Below are 14,380 nucleotides of genomic sequence, written 5' to 3'. Positions count from 1 at the left end.
TGCCGTGGAAAGTTCCACTTGGCTCGAGAGAGGCAGGAAACCTGCGCAGACGCGGTACGTGATTTCGTAGGTTCGCGCGCACGTCGAAAACCTCTAATTTATATCTGGACTTGGGTGCAAGATATCAAGACGATTCTTTCGTCGGCATTTTCTAGACCATTTCGCCGTCTTATATTTTAAATTTCATGGAAATCCGTTGAAAATTCGAGGAGTTACAGCGATTTTCTGGAAAGCCGCTTTGATGTCCATTCTCCTAAGGGATATCGATATTTCGCGGAAAACATCGATTCCGATGCGTTCTATGTAACTTTTTCGTCGTCGATAACATCGCGCGTTAAATATATTTGCGAGGCTATAGATTCAGAATGAAAAGTTTGACATTAGGAAATCGATATTTCCTCCAGTTCCTCTGAATAGCCGCTCTCATGTCCATTCTCGTAAGAAACGTCGGTTCTTACGCGTTCCACGTGTCTTTACGATTATTAGCGACAACGTGCATTAAACGTATTTGCAGTAGCAACAATGGTATTAAGTTTCAGGAAGATAAACTTGAGATTAGACGATGGATGTTTATGCATTTCTAAGCAATTTCAAGATACTTTTCAAACTTGACGTCATCGTGTACGCGACTCCTAACTTTCGGTCGTCTGTAATTTACATTCGACATTATCTAGCTCCTAATCAAAGCATGCGACGCGTTATTTTAAGATTATTTGAAGACAATCGAATTTTGTAAAATCAACGATAAAATACAGAGGCTACCAAAAGCGTGCACATAGGCAGATACTTAGTTCGGTAATCGAACGATCGGTTTTACGTGTAACGCGTGATCGCTTTGGTAATAATCCTTAATTTACGTACTGCGGGATATTGCGTTTAGATGTATTTGGTTTTATTACATTTTCTTCCCTGTGGTTTCTTAGATGAACGTGTCTAGGATCTTGTAATGTTTCATTACGCAATTTGCTTACAATTAGCAAGTACCGTACTGGAATATGATTGGTCAGATGGAAAGTGAAATCTGACGAGATTCGATCGGTCGCTGGACGATTAACCACGTTTAACAAGAGCCTGTTTATATTTAAGGAGGATGTAAATCAAGGCGCAACGCGAATTCTGTCCGGGAACAAAAGGAGGGTGTGGCGGATTTACGCGAGTTTACGGCTCGAAATCGAAAATAGAACGGACCATAAAGACCGGCATGCTTCGTGCTAACTAGAATACGTGAAACCCGAAGACATAGAAAGTACAGGGGTTTGTCAATCACACGCGGTTCCACGCTTGGTGAAATTCTTCCACGTTTGCTCTCCTTTCCTCGCGTAGAAGTGGCACGCTGCCTTAATTGAAACACTTACTTATCAACTTCGTTATCTCAACTTTTACGTATCCCAAGAAAATAGAATTAATTCTAACGCAACGTTAATTCGTCTATCGCGTAACCGAAAGAAGTATCGCACAAAAAAATACCAAAATTTGAAATTTCCAGAAAAATCCAGACGGCAAACGTAATTGATGATCCGGCAAACGTTAACTTCGCCGAGGAAACACGACTGATTCCGATCGATTTTCCCGTTTTCGGTTCAAACATATCACTCGATCTACCGTTTTCACAACTGCGCACGCAGCTAAGTTGGAAAGGCGATCTTTCGATCTGCTTCTCGCAAGTCTTAATCCGCAAAGCGAAAACGGCAAGAGCGCGTTTCAACATGTCCGAAGAAAGAAAAGAAAAAAAGAAAGAAAGAGAGAAAATGGGGGTGGAGGTTAGAGCATATCGTGACGATAGAGAAAGCAGCCTCGGCCGGACTACCGCATTCGTTCTCGGACGAGTTTCGAGGGAAGGCCCCGTAACCTGCCAGACTAACAAAATGGTAGGACCCAGCAGGCCTGGCTCAAAATCGAGCAACAAGTTGCTGGCCGCCTCTAACTCCTATAGGGTGTCCTAAAAATAAACCGAGGGTGACCACGTTCCTATGAAACGAACGGGGAAGCCTTCTAACGAAATAGAATACACATGTACTAACATCTTTCGTGTCCGTTTCCATGGAATCTTTTATGTACCTACTTTCGCTATTCCTTCTATTGAACATCGTTAAATATGTGTATATAGATTACATATAAAAATTACGAAGAGATTATGTACAACTGTTTGTCGAAGTTAAATTCACTTGCAGGAAATGGTATTGCAGCTTTCGCAAAGAACAATTTCTTACAGAAGATCGTTAGATATACGTAATATTAGATCAGGTATAGAATTGTGAGATTTTTTACGATTCTTTTATGAAGTTAGATTAAGCTGTACGAAATGCCATTGAAAATTCTGCGAAGGATAATTTCCCGCAGAAAATCGTCGAATATATGTATCTTATTAGATGCGCAGATTAGATGCAATAGATGCATTTAGATGCAATATATAAGCAGATTTTGTACAATTCTGTTTCGAAGCTAGGTTCACTTGCAGGAAATGCTATTGGAACTTTCGCAAAGAACAATTTCTTGCAGAAGATCGTTGGATATACGTAATATTAGATCAGGTACAAAAGTTATGAAATTTTGTACGGTTCTTTTATGAAGGTAGATTAAACTCTACGAAATGCTATTGAAAATTATGCGAAGGATAATTTCCCGCAGAAAATCGTCGAATGTAATATGTATCACATTAGCTACAGAAATTACGAAGAGATTATGTACAACTGTTTGTCGAAGTTAAATTCACTTGCAGGAAATGCTATTGGAACTTTCGCAAAGGATAATTTCTTGCAGAAGATGGTCAAATATATGTAATATCAGATCAGATACAAAAATTATGAGATTTTGTACAATTCTTTTATGAAGGTAGATTAAGCTGTACGAAATGCTATTGAAGATCCTGCGAAGGATAATTCGCCGCAAAAAATCATCGAATGTAATATGTATCACATTAGCTACAGAAATTACGAAGAGATTATGTACAATTGTTTGTCGAAGTTAAATTCAGTTGCAGGAAATGCTATTGGAACTTTCGCAAAGGATAATTTCTCGCAGAAGATCGTCAAATGTAGGTGCAAAAATTACGAGATTTTTGTACGATTCTTTGTTAAAAGTAGATTAACTTGCAGAAAATGGTATCGAAGGTTTCGCAAAGGGTAATTTTGATCTTTCCTTTGACGTCTTGGAGATTTTAAAAAAGAAACTCGGCCCAAACTAAGTAGAAATTTGCTTTAACTTGCAGCGAAAACAATCTTCCATCGTTTGAATAAACCAGCACTGATCGAAAAGCCAAATTGATAAATAAATGATACATCTATCTAGAAAAGACGTACAACCAACTTGTACGTCTAATGTTAAACGTACAAAGTAACTCGAAACTTCCTGGATAATCTAATACCTACGCACAGAAAGCATCGTGTTTCATACACATAATAATCTTTCAAAATAACAGGTCCAATTACAGTCACGAAGATCACCGAAATCACGGCTTTCATTGATCAAATTAAATCGTTTGATCGAGTGAACAACTACGTACGTATACGCAGTATAACGGAGCGTATTGGATACAAAGTGGGTCGTCCAATTCGACTATCGCGACCAACCGTAACGTTTCGTCGTCTATCTAATTACCAACATCATCTGTCGATCGTACGTGAATAGAATTAATGGACGATATCGATGGAAAACACGTGGAAACAGTATCAGCTGGTGTTCGCCGTCGCGTGCGAAAATCTATTTCGTAATTGAATAATGATCGTGCCAATTAGCGGCACGCCCGCTGAATATACCGAAGCGCGATCACCGAGTCCCATATCCTTCCCATAAATATCGATATAATCAAATTTTTCCTGTTTCACGAGCACTACGAAAAAACGAAATTTTTTCTCTCATTAACCCTGCTGCGTTCTATCGTCATTTTCAACCCAACTCTACGTACCTTTCCAATGATAAAGAGTATCTCAAGTTCGCACAAAGTACATGATTATCATCAGTATATATTTAAGTACATGATTTTTCGTTTCAATTCCATAGGAGAAATCTTCCTAAAACGTTATCCTTCCTGTTTCCTAAAATCAATTGAAAACGATGTTTGATCGAGATGGATTTACATAGAATTCCGCGATCTGGTTCTACTTCGGATCGTTTGGTATTTAACGAAAAGATAAAATGTTAAGAAAAAAAGAAAAAGAGAAATCTAAACGAACGTAACACGAATCGACGATTTGTTTTAGATACATCGATGAAGAACGATCCGAGGAATTGTTTGATGTCCAAAGTCTAAAGTTTATCTTGGAGAATGCTACTCGATCTGGTCGGAGAAAGCGCGCTTGATAATCGAACGAGTGTCGAGGCTTCGATCGAGATACGATATCTATCGCGTGTCGCGCACATTGTCTCTATTTATCGTCGGCCAACACGCGCCGCTGCTCGCGCGACAAAAAGGAACGTCCTCGGCGTCTTCCCACGCGTTATCGTGCGACGCTAGCAGCGAGCCAACGACCGTTTTCGACGCCGCGCCGCTGAATTTCGCTCGGAGCGCTGGTTGCCAAACGGAAACCATTTGGTAGCGCTTGCATAGTGACAAAAGCGGTTACAACCGATGCAGACGGGCGAACGTAAACGTCGTCGTTGCGATCTCGTTGCCCGATTCTGACTCTCTACGACTCCGCCTTTATATTACTCGATCTCGATCTTTATGTTACATGGACGCAAAATTTTAGCTCGACGTTTCCTTGATATATTATCCACCGTTATTTTTCTTTAAATAAATTACGGCGCACTTAAATAGAAGCTAGTTGCGCATAAATAGTAACTACAGACGATTCTTCTAAATAAATCGTAGATGTAAATAGAAATTAGTTCTGTATTATAACTACGAATGATTTTCTTAAATAAATTATAAAGGCAAAATAGGGAAACTGGTTTTACGTTATAACTACGAATGATTTATTTCAGTAAAAAAAAAACCGCATTCTCGTTTATATTTCATTTTCCTAATTACAGTCTATATACGGCATTGCACATTATGTTATCTATATGCGATATTTCGGAAACGCAGTACAAGCTTTCAAGAATATTTATAGAGGATGCGGCGATTAGTTTAAAAAATTTGAATATGAGAGAACATAGCAATGGCGATTTATTGGCATTCAAGCGGATACGTAGACGCATAGAAACTGGATAAAAATATTGCAAATATTTGTTATACTTTTATCGCGTCAGAAACTGATTGAACTTTTGCATCCGTCTAGAATCTACTATAGCGTGATCGTGCATCATATCGTTAAAAAGATAATCCTGTCGTGCCACGTTCATTACTGAAAATCTACAACCAAACGACGTCATAATACAACGAGTATTAAGATAACTAAATTAAAAACGGTATAGATATAGAATTTTTAATGAGATCCATTGAAAGTGCAAAGTATTTACTACGGATTTTACAATAATTTTTAATGGTTTTCCGCGTACGTACATATGGTTTTCCAAATTCACCCATTTCTTGCCGTAACCTAATCTTATTAATCATATTTTATGAGCTTGAATATACATAATTATCTTTTATGCTGTAACATTCAACTACAGTCGAATAGCTGTATAGTCATTCATTACGAGAATCGACTTTAGTCCAAGCGTCATTACAATTCATTCATCTCTATTACCAACATATTTAAATCAATAACGATAGATATATGTACATCTCTCTCTATATATATACATATATATTAGTAAGAGGATATGAAGATTAAAGAATTATCGTTTCCTTCTAAAACTAACAACATTTCTCAAGAATACATAGTTGAAGAGATTAATAACACGGTGTAACGATTAAGACAATTAATCACGAAATTCATACGAGTCGTGTGTTCCAAAGATCAAATAAAGATATTGCGAACTTGGTGTTCTTAATGAAATAGCAAATTTCTTAATGTTTGGTCTGTGGTGAATATTAAACGTGTTGATTTAAATGACGAAACGAGTGAATACTTGTGATAGTCAGATATGTTTCACGCTCGTGTGATGATGGGCCGCTACAAGTCTAAGAAACATATCGTAACGAGGGATTTAAAAGGAACAAAAATTCGTACAAAATAGGAAAATCAATGGGTAAATTTGATTTCTAAGAATTCTAAGAATTCTTCGATTAGTTCTTTAGGAATAGTTTGTAGGAAAATTAACTTTCAATTTACGCTAAGTACAGAGCGCAGAACTTGCGATTACGTTCGTTTGTTGTTTATTTATTTAAGGATGGAAAACCTTGGAATGAAGAATTTCGGCCTATCTTCAACATCGATGCTATATAACGATGAACGAAGTTGTATATGCAGTTTATGCGCCATTATAGCCGGTATTGCGTAATTTCTGAATGGCCAGCTTATCTTTATTACATCCTCGCGTTATTAGATGAAACGATACTGTAACGATCAGAGAAAAATAGCTTCCCGTTTAACCTTTTAGCCGCTCGATTCGGAATATTTCATGCGCGCTATATCACTGAATCGCGTTCGAATGGTAAATCTTACAATATATCGGTAATTCGACTCAATACGTAACAAACCGACGAATCGGGTAACACAAGTGTTAAACTATGAGTACTTCTATAAATTCGTATATTTATGGGAAGAATTGAGAAAACGAAATCTACATAGAGTTGCATCTTTCACTCTAAATATCGTAACAAATATCGTATATCTTGAATATTTTCTACATTCTTGCATAAATGCATAAAAATCCGCGCTCTAGTAATAACTTCTTTATATCTGAAAATATTTTCCATCGGAATCACACTTGAATGAAACAAAGACTAAACGTACGTCCAGAGCGAATTTTCCCCAAACGGTTAATAATATTTCGATCACTAATTTCTCATGTAAAGCGTGAAAACACGGAATACCGTGTAATTATATAGTCACAAAGACGTTATCAAACGCGTTTCTACATTTTATTCGAGCGAAACTTGCTCGGAAAATTCATCGATCTAACGTCATAACAAACCAAATCTCATATAGTTCATCGTTATTGTGATCCTAATAATCCTCGTTATTTTCGCATATAAGGACCATTACCACAAATGTATTATTTATGAAGAATTTGCATAATGTATTTAATGTATTATAATATCATTCAGCTACAGCGGAACAAAATATCGAAGTTGTCAATTATCAGAGACTACCTTATTGGTCCTCGATTATAGTTCGGATTATAATTTTCAAAAGCTAAACGCCGGTTCTGTGCGCTTACAAACTTTAGAAAAGATACACGAAAGATGGAAAGGAGGGATTTTCGCAGACGATCGAAACGAACGTACCGAGACTCGAACATCGTTCGTTTCCAGGCGAACGACCAAGCAAAAAAGATACTCGTTCGCCGTTACCTAATCAGCGGAGGCTCTCGAGCGTCGAGAGGTTTTTCACTGGTACTCGCGCGATTACGAGCGAGCGCGCGCGCGCGCGCGCATACACGTACACGTGGGAGTCGCGACGCTACTCGCGAGCCAACAGAACGCACTTAAGCGCCGTGAGACGAGTTCGCGCGATAACACGGCGCTGATAACAACACCACGACGTAGGTACATTCACGTTGCTCGTTACGTCGTGTCGTGGCTATTCGCGATAGGATACATATGCCTCGCTAACTGACCGTTACTATCCCCATTTACTTTTCTTAAGACGAACAACGAGATTCTGATATTATAAGATTAGTATAATATTACAGCTATTAGTAGTATATATATATTAGTAGTATAGTAGTATAGTAGTAGTATAATATACAGCTCACGAAAATTTTTCCAGCGCTTGTAGAGGTATCTTCTATGAATATATTTATATTTAAAAATTGTATTGACATCACGAGAGGACCAACTATCGCCACCGCATTGGCAAAACTTAACACGAATCTGAAAATGTATTTGTCTGAGTCGATTCGTTCGCTATATAAAGTACAAAGATACTGTGTACGCTAGTACTGGCGAGTATCCGGATTCCTACTTTGTTACATTTGTGCTTACTTTGATTTCTTAATTAGATGTAATCCATATATTTATAAATAATATAAGAAGTACGAAGTAACCGTTAACTATAATGTATAAAGCAATTCTGTAAAAGTAAAATGCCTATCGCGCGATACTTCTATAAGGAAAAAGAGAATGTTCATGGAATTTTGCAGGTTGATCAGAAATCTGAAGCAGAAGAAATTATCCTATAGTCGATCGTGTACTTCATGAAAGAGATATAGCGAGATTGTAAAATCGATCAGAGGCTAAAGTTTTTAATGATTGAGAATACTCGAACGAATTAAGCAAAGAGGAGGAAAATGAGTATCTAAAACCGCAGTTGCAATTTCATTAAGTACTGTTTTGCTTTAGATCTAGTAGTTCCCATCGAAAAACCTAGGTACAATATCACGTGTGATCCAGATTATGCTATTTATTTAATGTTCTAGTTCAGCAGCTCGCTATATTTCTTCCAGCGACATATTCCAACGACCATACTACCTATCTTCATTCAGTCTGTACACGGAAATCCCTTGGATAACACTTGAACTGCATGGAGGATCAAGTAACAAAGTCACCCAATTTATATCGTTCCCTTTACGATCCTAAGATTTGCAGGCACTGTGAGCCCTGAATAACACGGAATCAGTTTAATAAGACTACCGCACTGTATGTCGGTATAAATATTACATTTGAATTACTTTTTGAAACAGTTCTATCATGCGTTTAATGAGTTTTCCCATGATGAATGATTTTAAAAAAGACATGCTAGTATTTTTTTGTGTATTATATATGTAATTATTATATACATAATAGGTAATGAAGTCAAATCGGAGTTGAAAAAAGGTCCTTTGGAAGGAATGCGGATGTGATTGGTTGTTTTTGACAGACTCAACACAATCGTAAAGTTAAGCACGCATATTGGCCGAAGGTGTCGCATACACAGACAAAGCAATGTAGCAACGCGTGACACTGAGCAATGGAAGGCAGTACGTCCCTTGCTTCTGTCTCGTCCCACGAGACTTCTTTCCATCTTTATGTTATAGATTATAGATATACCTGCATATAATTCTATTTCATCGTTTTTTCAACGCCATAACATACTTACTTTTGTTGAATTTTAATTTTCTATTAATTTTGAATCTATTCATTTTAAACGTGTTATTTAAGACCTTTCGAGACCATAAGCTACTCTGGATTATTACCTATAGTTTTTCTAACATCTATGATGTCTACTAGAACCTAGAACTAGATTATACATATAAGTATGGGATCATATACATAACTTGTGTCTTGAAAATTTGAAACTATTACAGACCATGCTATTGTATCATGATTCAACTGCGCATTTATTTATAGGAAAATAAACTGATAGAAAATTTAGAGCGGAAAAAATGTGCAGAATGCTGATAATACAAAAAAATGTATAAAATATCCAAAGTACGGTATTATAATATTCATTATCATATATTATATACCTATTGTAATATTTATCGTGTAAAAGAAATCTTTGCTTAGGTTCCGTTAATTTGCATAAACATCCGCAGTCTAACGCTTGTCACCATTGTTGCAAGAAAAATCCAACAACACTTCGAAAGTGTTAAGGGATGTTCGCAAGCTCGTTGTCACGCTGGTAGTACAACGCGTTATGCGTCGGTCCGTATAAAGAGCGACACATTGCGCCAAGCCTATGCGCCGCGCGCTCCCGCCGCTGAATTAATAATCGAACTTACGTGGGTAGTTGCTCGTCTACCGGGTGTCTACAAGGCGAATGCATGCTTGACGAATCACCGACGATGGTAAGCGCCACTCGGCCATTAAAACACCGCCTAAAAATAGAAGAAAGCTGTATTAACTCGATGGCGGTAGTGTTAAGCCTAGACGATGATGAATTGATCGTGATAAGAAACCAGGTAAAAACTGTATCGCTGGCACCTTTCTCAGGTACTTAGGTAGTCAAGGATGATAAGCAAGGGCTGATAAATTGACGCGTTATGTGCACGTAATTGTGAAAGTCGCTTAAATAGCAAGTGTAGAAAAAGTGAATTTGTTATTCACTTTAATCTTACTCGCACACTATTGTCTTGAATGAATAAGCAACAACTGAAGCGTATAATATAGTTGGAAGTACCTATGCTTCTTATAGTACTAAATACTTGTGCGTAATTTGAGTAATTAGTATGAACATTAAGCGAAAAATAGATCGTACCTTTTCTAAAAAAAAGAGTAAGAACGTCTTGGTAGAGACTTAAATATGAATAAATTAGACACATTAGAATATCTAGTTCTAAAAGGATTGTACTCTACCGATATTGATAATTTAATTCTAACATAATTGATCGAAATTTCTCAATTGAAATTGATATCGAACATCAAAAGATATTTCGCTCTGTCTAATATAAAAGAGCGAAACTAAATAATCTGTCGTATGTTACTTATAATTCCTATGTATCTAAAACGAATAGTAAACAATTCCAAATCATGCTTAAAAACATACCATCTACGAATAAGAATAAGAAAACATCCTAAACAAATTACAAATTAACAACATTTATACATAGATTATGTGTCAAAAATCTCAAAACTATGCTAATTGTCAAACAAAGATTGTCTGCTTCACGCGCGAACAGTAATAAAATTACTACGTATAAGTGACGCTTCTTCCATGACATGAATGGATATTAAGCACTCGAAGAACGCATAGTTTGTCTACAACTCACTGTTAAGATTCATGTTACAAATTCAGCCGGTTGATCCAGCGGGGCGGTAAAAGAGTACGATATCGGTCGAGAATACACGAGCAACGTGAAAAATTTATAAATCCATAGTGTCGGTTACACGAATGGATTCCGAACAATACATATCAAACGCCATATCGTATGAAAGATTCATCGAGTTCTCGCTTTCGAACGACTCAAATGAAAATCAAATAGAGATAAATAAAAAAGACAGAAAAAAATAGTAGAGTCGATTTTTCGAAAGGTCGAAAACGAAACATATAGGTATGGATATTCCTTTCATACGTAATCGAGGCATCACTATTATATGCGACTGACACGCGATTAATCTTTTACGTACACAGGCATCTACTGCGCATTATAAAATGCATATACTGTCTTGGAAAACCGATAATTCATTTACATATAATTAGTACATTTACACATAATGATATGTAAGTACATATACGAAAACATAGCACTCGTACAGGACGATATGATTCGTCAAGATTTGCGAGTAGTTAATAATTCGAATTCATTTCGCTTCTCGTTTCGTAATTGGTTAGGTTTAAAAACTGTGTTAGATTTCCACCAATAGAGTCTTAGAAGAGAATAATAGTAACAAACATGGCGGATAATGAAGAAGAAGAACATAGTAAACGAGTTCCCAATCTCCGAAATGGACTTGAGAATGTCTCCAAGTACGCTAACCTAAAACATCGATTATTTAAAAAACTACTTATCGGATGAAGATGACCCTTATATAAATAAACATGACAAATGGTAGAGAATGTTACGTAGAAAACGTTACCTTGATATCATAATTCGATCCTGAGTTATTAAATGGTCACTTTTTCCACGAGACGACTGCTCGAACTCGGTTCTCCTGGTCTCTCTCGAGGGAACGCGCGCACACGTCAAAACTACTCGAACGCATATTCTATTATAGCTTTATGTACAACTAATTCACTACAAAATGTCACTTTTTACATTTCTCTTTATCACTTATCAATACCTATTAGTTATCTATCGATTAACTAAACCCAATTAGTCGTAATCTAGAAACTACACGATAAACTAGATCGAAAAAGTTAAGATGGCTATCGTATGATGCTTCTGTAAGTTACTCGATATTCGATTTCCGACTGCTATTAATCGATAACTAGCAAAGGATGTAAGGTCGATGCGCGAGATGTATCGATTCTCGTATTCATGCAATACCATATGCAATACAGAGCGGCTTGCAACACTGATTGCTTTTGACAGATAGCTTATACGATATTGGAATAATAAAAAAGAATTGTCGTGAATATTGAATATTATTCGATCTTACGTGTGAAACAATACCAACAATTCCATGCAACGTTGTCAAGCTTATTGTTTCGCAGTTGCAGAATCCGGTGGGTCTCGATCGATTTTCTAATATTCACTATCGATAATCTTCGATGTGATGTTTTCAGCAATAACATACGGTATGTATAACACCACACGTTTCCCTTTATCTCTCTTTATGTTGTTTACTCGGTACATTAGCCATTATTCCTGCATAAATGCGTGTTAACTGTCTCTTAATCTATCCACCATTTCTTCGTAACCTCAAACATGATTTACGAGCAGAAAGGATGGTATAAATCATAAATATGATACAGCAATGATTTACTGAGTTGAATAAGGGAAGGTAAATTATTATAAGTATAATAAGGTATATTTTTAAACTGAATTGATAAATTTAATGTAATTGTCTTTTAGCGACAATCTAACCTAGTAGATACACTCAATTTTCTCATTTAAGAGGTTAGTGTAACTTTCTATTTTCTAGTATCTCAAAATTTCAAATATTGTACGCTAGATTATGTTTCTCTAGATTTTGATCACATGGTTTTATTTACAGTTTCCGGCTCGACTCGTTCGACAGAGAATAAACGCGTGACGTTTTTGTTAATCTTCGAAAGTGACTCATCATAGAAACGATTTCAACATTTGATAGAAGATTTTGAAGCGGATCCTGACGTACCATTAGATCCACGAAGAACGCGCCACGCCCTGCTTTCGACGTTGCCGTGTCCGCGATGGACGGCCCGCATAATGAGAAACACGAATCAGTGGCCTCATCGTTCTCCCGTATCTTTAGTCGCGTGCGCTGCGACTCCGTGCGCGTTTGCCTTTGCTTATCGCGTTCTTGCGCAGCTTTAATTAGCTAGCCGCCATCTCTTGGTCGCTATGCTACTTCTACGTACTTGCTTGTTCCTTTTATTTCTTTTGCAGTCATATATCTTCGCTCATAACCATAAAGATGGTACGGCGACGCTTCGAAGCATATATCAACAAAACACGTGCGAATTAGATGGACCATAGAATGTGCTTGTTAAGATACCAACGCAGTTAAAAGACATACACACAGGTTTCGTCATTTCGTAATACTGTTATTACACAATCAGTATCGGATTCTAAAATTAAATCAGCTCTCATCCCAGATTTGTCACGTGTAGATTGTCGTGTAAACCGAAGTAACAAAGTTAAACATGTCGCATTTGAATCATTTGGAAATGTAAAATAACGAAAGATTACTTTAAACAGAATCCTGATGGCAGTGTTAAGGAGATTAAGGAGGTTACTTTAAAAGCGTGCACTACAGCAGCGACAACGACGACGAAGAACAAAGGAGAGCATTGCTTATGCAGGGGAAAGAAGGAAAAGGAGGGGACATGCCATAAGCTGCGTACCCGCGGCACGCCATCTACATCGGCTTTGTGTATTTCATGGTTGCGCAATAGCGCGCGACTCGAGAAAGCCGAGCGCGCGACGCACGCTGGCATTTTTGCTTTTGTACGTCGGTCATAGGGTTGCGCACAACACTTCGTCCAACAATTGATTGCGCTTCAAAGGGAGGCGAAACTCGAATCGGACGGCGAAAAGGGAGAAGGGGAAAAGTGAAGTCGTGAAAGAGGGTACGCAACATCCATCCCGCGACAAACCGTACCGAACAAGGGCACAGAAGGCAAGAGAGACGGATTACCAACATTACAGTCAAACGGAGAACAAAGGGGGAAGGGTGTAAAGAGAGAATGGAGGGAGGACGGAAGACGCAGACAAAGAGACGAAGAAAGAGGAAAGGTGCATGCGATGAGAAAGGGTGGGGAAGAGGAAAGGAAAGGAAGATCGGTCTCTTGGTGCAGAGCGTAGTGGTTATAAAGAGAAGCGGCATCGCTGCACGGCTACTTGGCTCTCCAGGGCCAGGATATTTCAATACCGACGGTGGTCGGCCACCGCCGACGTGGCTACGAAGAGGGGAAATGCTTGTGACGATGTGCGCTTGTACATATATATATATAAATGTATATATGTAAATGGTGTATATATGTACTTCCCCTTGTACCCCTCACCCACGTGCCCGCCCTACGCGACAGCACATACGCGGTATATACGGCTTTACACACCCGTGGGCGTTAAAGAGAAAGAGAGAGAACGAGATATGACCGGTGGCACGGTAGCGCGCTCCGCTATTCGGGTTTCCTGCACGAGGGGAAGAGTGTGATGGGGAGGGAGAGAATTTGCTGTCTCTGTTTGAACATACACAGAGGGGGAAAGTTGCGGCAAAACGGAAAGGCTGTTGTCGAAGGGGAATACAGGGACGCGCGCGGCACGGCGATGGGGACCTCGAACTGAACCGTCGACCGACGATCGTCCGTGAGCCCGCCTTCTC

At 38.2% G+C, this 14,380-nt stretch overlaps 1 long non-coding RNA gene across 1 annotated transcript in view; it reads right to left on the bottom strand.

Annotated features, from left to right (window-relative positions):
- Nucleotides 1-9,265: 9,265 nt before the first annotated feature.
- Nucleotides 9,266-14,380, bottom strand: part of LOC112213746 — a 7,647-nt gene continuing 2,532 nt past the window's right edge. Inside the window, exon 2 of the long non-coding RNA XR_002947655.2 lies at nucleotides 9,266-9,789. This is a non-coding gene — a long non-coding RNA (uncharacterized LOC112213746). The remainder of the gene's footprint in view (nucleotides 9,790-14,380) is intronic.

The sequence above is a fragment of the Bombus impatiens genome, unplaced genomic scaffold (genome assembly GCF_000188095.3).
Source record: "Bombus impatiens unplaced genomic scaffold, BIMP_2.2 scf_0049, whole genome shotgun sequence".
Lineage (NCBI taxonomy): Eukaryota > Metazoa > Arthropoda > Insecta > Hymenoptera > Apidae > Bombus > Bombus impatiens.
Note: the sequence above shows the minus strand (reverse complement) of the source record. Positions and strands in the feature narration are given on the sequence as shown.